Below are 6,179 nucleotides of genomic sequence, written 5' to 3'. Positions count from 1 at the left end.
CGTTTCACAGGACGAGAAATTAAAAAATCTTTTGCTGGTGGACGTGAAGTGAATAAAACGCTCTGTTCCACAAATAGAAAACATTATAATTCAGATGAGATGTCTGGGTGCAGCTGCTCCACACTGAACAGGCTGAATGGCTCCAGTAAAACATCATCAAATATTATCAAGTCCAACACAAGTCCTCTCTATTTGTTCATTTTTAAGTAAGTCAGAACAGCTGGGACACAAACTGAAACATGAGTTATGGAGCAGCTGAAGGCCGATGAAGAGGAGTTGAACAACACGCTGCTGTATACAAGCAGTGACCTCTCGTCTACAAGCGACGCGCGAGGCATCCTCCAGTGTCTGTTGTGTTCTGGGACACCGTGTCAGTGTACACACATAACATGCATCTCTTCAAAATACGCTTCAGCAGATGTTTCTGCCAGTTGGACAGTATTTTTCAAAAGAAACGTACGTCAGTAAAACACCTCGTACCTACGTTTATTTCTCTGTGCAACAAAAGCACGTGGTCAGGTTTGAACATCATGGTTTGGCTCTACATTCACACAGGAAGCGAGCAGCAGGCTCCTGGGTGAAAGTCAGGGATTTGTTCAGCTGACGCCGTCCAGCAGGTATCATAGACTGACACTGTCCGCCGGTGTATCATCATCATCCTCACTGTGACCTCCTCAAATGTCCACGTTTGGTCATGGACTTTCCACGTCCACACATGACGTCCAAGGTACCCTGGGTGTGTTGGTTGTTGACGTTCTGGGATGTCAACAACCAACACGTGCCCGCTGCATGCATCATGTCTGTTCAAACTACACTTCTGTTTTCACAGGAAATGTACAGTCTCTTTCAAAGTAAAAGCACTACGTCGGTACAACAACACACACACTCGGTTGGGTTCAGTTAAAAGGGACAGGGTTTGGCTTTACAGGAAGTGAACACCGGCCTCCCAAGTGAAGGTCAGTGGTTGTTGGACCCACGTGCGCTACTTGGACTTCTGCAGCTTTAACTTTGGTTGTTGTCCTGCTGTGTTTCCCCCCCGACACCGCCATGAAAGAATGACAGCCAACAGTTTTTTTGTCAGTGTCAGACGCTGGGGGTCACTGACAAAGTGGTGATACTTGACGAGTAGAGAATGCGAACAGCCTGGTGAAATAAATACAGGATCGAAGTAAAGCTGCGATGGACGGGCCCTCCGACCAACAGGGGTGTCGACGGCACGCCGGTTGGTGCGGCTGTACCTGTTCTCTTCAGGCCTGGACTCTTATCCAGCATGTGAAATTAGGGGGAAGACTGGATGATGAAAAATCAAGATACGACAGTGTCTTGTCAAAACCTCGACATTCACCATGCTGCCACGGCAACATGGTTTGATTAAAAACTCATGATTGTCACTATAAAGTATCGCCAACGTGTTGAGGCCTTTCTGCCCAAACCTGAGGTGGACCTGGTCAACCTGATAGGAGCAGCACGCAGTCGTTGGCGCTCTGAAAATATCTCAATGCTGGCATGTCAAGTTCAGGGCCGATTGGACCACGTACAGTGGCGTTACAAACTACTTCCTGCTCTGCTCGATCATCAAAGTATGCTTTTATGTTTTAGGTTCAAAGTGACTGTGGACCTGCTCGAGATGTCTGTGAAATAAAGATTCATTTTAGCGTGTACAGAGTCAGAATATTTTCACACCAAACCAGAGCTGGTGATTGTTGGAACAGTGGAGAGATGAACCGAGATGGTTTCTGAGAGTTTTACTGTGTTTGTGTCGACTCTGAGTGAAGTGTGTTTAATGATGATAGAATGACCGTTTATCTAAATGCAGTCTGGTGGGTTTGGTGACGGTGATTTCAGGACTGTTTCTGGATCTGACTCTCTGACACAAAGCTCTATCTCTGTAGGGATCCTTTCATCATGCTGTCAGACACTTAGAGTAACAGTCTGAGCCTGTCAGTGACAAACACAGACACTGTTAGTGGACGTTGAAAGAAACAAACAGGAACCTTGAAAAACAGAGTCCAGGCTGGAAAATACCAAACCTCCCCTTTGGCTCCTCTTTATGATTGTTGTGAAATCCGTCTGAATTTTGGATTACTTGTATTTGGATGTGTGTATTACTCAGGTCAGATACGTGCGTCCAAATACCTGAAAGTACTCTGATTGTGTTTGTGTCATCGGCGCTCAGCGAGCAGTAAATCACCGCCTGCAGCTCTGATCTGTTTCCATTTGTAAAGTGTGTCCTGAGGCTGCAGGTGTGACCGAGCAGACACACCCTGAACCACACACACACACACACACACACACACACACACTCACACTTACTCACACTCACACACACATTATGATCCATCACACACACCCTGCCAATACCTGGTTACACAAACACTTTCCCCACCGCTGATTTGCACAAATACACTGCTGCAGGCCTTAAATACACACACACACACACACACACACACACTGATTCAGCCACGCCTGGCTCGTTCCTGTTGCCTTGTCAACGCCACACCCTGAACAGACACACACACACACACGTTATCAACACCTGGCTGCATTTCTCAGCTCTGAGTTCACTTTGCAGCTACACTAGCTGTGAGTGTGTGGATCGTAACATGTGCTACATGCTGTACCTTTACTGCACTACGTTTATCTGACACGTACAGTCAGAGCTGCAGGAAGGACTCACATCTTGTAGCAACCGTTAACTGTCAGTAGAGCCTTTATTTTCTGCAGACATGAACAGTTCTGTACAACAGTGCAAAGCCTAATAAGTCTGAAGAGTAAGACTTCCTGTATCCACTGCTCGTGTTTGGGGAGACATATGTTTCCATTTCAGAGGAATGGAGCGTCAGATTTGAGGTGGACCTGGTCAACTTGATAGGAACAGCACATCATAGTATAAAATGTGTCATTTCCTGTTGCCAGTAGTTGGCGCCCTCAGTATACCTCAGTGCTGACGTGAAGTTCAGGGAAGATTGGACTGCGTACAGTAGAGTTACAAACTACTGACCACTCCTGATGCTTCACCACGAAAACAGATCATCAAAGTCTGTTTTATTTTCTGGGTTCAAAGTGACTGCGTACCTGCTCGAGATATCTGTGAAATACACGTTAGTGTGTATAGAGTCGAATATTTTCACATCTAACTGAGTGAATTAAGAGTTTATTTCAACCAAACCACAGCTGGTGGTTGTTGGAGCAGTGGAAAGACGAACCAAGACGGTTCCTGATCGTTTTATTTCTTTTCTGTCGACTCTGAATGACGTTGGACTGCCCCATCTGGGTCGCGAGGGCGTTACTGCCCCAAGAGAAGGCGTTCAAATATCTCAGGGTCTTGTTCACGAGTGAGGGGAAATGGAGCGTCAGATGGATCAGCAGTTTGGGGCGACATCTGCAGTGACGTGGACGGGCTGTGCCGGGCTGTGATGGTGAAGAGGGAGCTGAGCCAAAACGGACAGCTCTCCATTTCCTGGTCCATCTGCGTCCCAACCCCTCACATATGGTCATGAGCTCTGGGTAGTGACTGAAAGAATGAGATTGCGGATACAAGTAGGAGAAATCTTTATGTTTCTGTTGAAGAAGAATGGAGCGTCTCTAGCAGAGTGACGTGTCGTGCTGTGGCTGGCGTGTTCTGAGTTGGAGGGAGGCCGACTAAAGCTGTCAGCGGGTTAGGTACCAGAATTGTGTTCTAGGCCTGTTGGAGGGTGTCAAACACCTTAGACCAAAAGCCAGTTAAGCTGTGACATGTCCATAACATGTGTAAGTGGTCAGCTGGGGATTTCTTACATCTGTTACACACGTCACATTAATCAGGGTTAATTCTAGCCAATTTGGCGTTGGTGACGTGCACTCTGTGGAGCACGCTGCACTGCAATAGGCCGTGTCTGGCACGTAGTGACGAGGAGTGCCAAGAATATCCCTCCACTGGGTGTCAGAAATGTTGACGCCCATGTCTTGTTCCCAGGAGTCTTTGAGAGGTGTCGTGTGAGCTGGGTTCAGGGAGTCCATTTCTCCATCAGTAGTTGATATCAACTGTTTTTGATCAAAGTCTAGGGTGAGGGATTAATCAGCGTGTGATTCAGGGGGCGACTGGGAAAATGACTGTCTCTGGACAAAATGCCTCATTTGAAAAAAGCTGGATAGATGACTTTTGGGTCAGTTAAACTTAGCGAGGATGCAAAGGAGGAGAATGTTCCTTCATCGCACAGGTCTGTACGTGTCAGAAGACCAGTGTCTGATTTATTCAAAACTGTCAAATCAACGCTCTGTGTAAGCCATGTGACTTCTAAAAATCTGCCTGATCAACATATTTGAGCCTTTTGATTACACCGTGTAATAAGTCTAAATTATTTACATTAAGAATAGGTCCAAATGAGCACTCATAAGTATGTTTCACTGCAAGGTGGCTAATTATGGTTATCTGGTGCTTTGCAGCGTTGGCGGTGAAGGCAAACACATCTGTCCACACACTATTAAATTCTATATTTTCATCTTACTTTTTCTGATTTGGAGTCCACTGCTCGCCAAGCTGAGGAGGCTCAAAGTAAGCACGCTGTTAAAGTTTGGCAAAGTTTAGAGGAAAAGGTGTCACAGACCAGGGGAAGGCAACCTGCTGCTCAAGGGCCACCTGCGGCTCCTGAGCCCCTCTCCAGTGGCTCCCTGTGGCTTTGACAAAATATCACATGAAATGATGAAGAAGAAGATACTTCATTAATCCCTGAAGGGAGAGTCTGTTTTTTCACTCTGTTGACATACACACACACACGTGCATAAACAGGACCTATACATGCATGTCAGAGTGACATCACTGCCCTTGGGCAGGTGCCCCGAGCAGCTGGGGCTTCAGTGCCTTGCTCAGGGGTACCTCAGGGGGCAAAATGGCAACTCTCTTGCTGCCAGTCCGCACTCTTGACTTGTCCAGATGGGGACTTGAGCTGGCAACGCTTTGGTTCCCAACCCTGCTCCCTATGGGCTGAGCCACCGCCGCCCCATCTTTATTTGTGAGTGTTTTACGCCTAAATAAATCCATTCATTGTTAAAAGGTGTAGCCTGTGCACTCCGTACAAAAAATAAAGTTTTCGTCAACTAAAATGTGCATCATGCATCTACGTCCACCTCTTCGTCTAAACTTTGCTAGACTTTAACAGCGGTGGCTCGTCTTGAGCTTCTTCAGTTTGGCTGCTTATGGAAGGAGAGACATTTGGTCAGATACTGAATTGGTGACTCTAATCTTGAAACTGTGCTGATTGTATAGATCTTCTGTGTGTGAAGCATCCATGTTTTCACTGACATGGATGGAGACTGTCAGAGACACTGGACTGGTGGGCGGAGTCATACAACCACAGGGTGGGCTGGTGGGCGGAGTCATACACAGGGTGGACTGGTGGGCGGAGTCATACAACCACAGGGTGGACTGGTGGGCGGAGTCACAGAACCACAGGGTGGGCTGGTGGGTGGAGTCATACTTACACACAGCTTTACAATTCGTGTGTGTGTGCTGTGTCAGATTATGTCTCTGGTGTTTGGGGGTTCCTTGAACATAAAAGTTGTAACACTGTGCATTACAGAGCTATCTGATCCTTGGAGTTCATAAACTTACCTCAGTTTAGTGGAGATATGGGATGGGAAACATTAGGCATAGATGTGAAATGATTCGGTCACGTGTGAAGATGTCAGGTTCACTAAAAAGATATTTAACTGGTGTATCTCTCTCACATGGTCATCTTTGGGTTAAAGAGCTGAAATCCTTATTTTACTTGAATGATATGTCATTTATTTTTCAGAAGAGGTTTTCTTGTGATATTCAGGAGATTAGCAGTAAAATGTTCCTTATGTATAAAGAGGAATGGTCTGTTGATATTTGGTACAAACCAAAGTTGCCAACTGAAGAACAGCCAAAGCACAGAACCCTTTGTGAGGTATGATTTTAACACAAGACAAAGATCTCTTTGTGCACAGCTACGTTCAGGAACGTTACCTCTAGCTCTAGAGACTGGTGGGTTCAGAACACAGACTTTGTTTACTGTGTGAATTAGGAGAAATTGAGAACAAAGTTCAGTTTTTGTTTTATTGTCCTGCTTATGAGGCTGAGAGGGAGGTATTATGTTTCAGGAAGGAAACCTTTTTTATTGCAGATGTTGTTTGCAAGGCCTGGGAGAGAAGACAGAATATTTAGTCCAAGAATGAGC

The sequence above is a fragment of the Epinephelus fuscoguttatus genome, linkage group LG15 (genome assembly GCF_011397635.1).
Source record: "Epinephelus fuscoguttatus linkage group LG15, E.fuscoguttatus.final_Chr_v1".
Lineage (NCBI taxonomy): Eukaryota > Metazoa > Chordata > Actinopteri > Perciformes > Serranidae > Epinephelus > Epinephelus fuscoguttatus.
The sequence above is the reverse complement of the archived record's forward strand: the minus strand, read 5'-3'. Positions refer to the sequence as shown.